The following is a 977-nucleotide window of genomic DNA, read 5'->3' as shown; positions in this document are numbered from 1 at the left end:
GTTCACTGCCAGCAGTTGCTCTGATTATTTGTAAGATAGGCAATTCAGTGTCCTTTATCTTCAGTTTTTTTTATTTTACCGTTTTTATATTTTTTTTTTTTTGTGTTTATCTTGCTTTGTTTAGTGTAAGATCTCTATAAATACTGAAAACAAAAACCGTTTACGCGGTGCCAGACATCTAACAGTAGATTAAAACAATAATTGATGGCAATACACAGCCGTTTATTAATCACTGTTCGCTCGGTAAAATATTAGCACTTTGATGAAGATAATGCCGCGAGTAGGTAAGAATCAAACGAAATCATCAACTCTACAGGAAAAAAACACAACTGAATAATCATGCTATTCTTGAAATAACAGCTTATCTATTTTCTACGCACCGAAATTCAACCTCATAAACACGTAAACCTTACTCCCTGTAGGATTCTATTAACGACAGAGAGATCTTCACACTACGACATCGCTATCACTCCAGCGGGTTCTCCAGACGTCCCTCCTTCAGTGTTGAGGTCACAGGAAGATTGGGACTTCATGGCCTCCAGGGGTCGGGTGAAAATAGGTGACGTCAACAGCTCGCATATGGGTTCATCGCTTTGTTTTTATTATGGGTTTTCCTTGATATTTTTTTTATTAATGTAAGGGGGGGGGGGGTAGAGGGGCAGGAGGAAGATGTTTGGTCGGGTGGTGGATTTTGTAACAAGCGTTTTTGTTGTGTGTTTTGTTGCTAGGTAAAAGTGTAGTATTTTAACTGTGTGTCTCTTTAGAGGAAGTTTGATTGTGTACATTAATTACCGATGTATAAAGTGTCTTAATATTTACATTTATGATACAACTAACGTTCGGAGAGAGAGAGAAAAAGAACATAATAAATTTATGGCAATCCGTGCGATGAGGAAAACGAAAACGAGGGGATACAGGAGGAAAATCCAAAGAACAATTAGGGACCAGGAAAATATGTGGCAAAAATACGCTTAAGA

The 977-nt window shown here is 37.8% G+C and overlaps 1 protein-coding gene across 1 annotated transcript in view; it reads right to left on the bottom strand.

The window, feature by feature from the left end:
• Positions 1–505, bottom strand: part of LOC119592314 (methyltransferase-like protein 24) — a gene marked incomplete in the record, with an annotated part of 6400 nt that extends 5895 nt beyond the window's left edge. Inside the window, 1 exon segment of the mRNA XM_037941141.1 lies at positions 381–505.
• Between the last annotated feature and the right edge of the window lie 472 nt (positions 506–977).

This window comes from Penaeus monodon, chromosome 30 (genome assembly GCF_015228065.2).
Source record: "Penaeus monodon isolate SGIC_2016 chromosome 30, NSTDA_Pmon_1, whole genome shotgun sequence".
Taxonomy (NCBI): domain Eukaryota; kingdom Metazoa; phylum Arthropoda; class Malacostraca; order Decapoda; family Penaeidae; genus Penaeus; species Penaeus monodon.
This window is presented reverse-complemented; position numbering and strand designations above follow the sequence as displayed.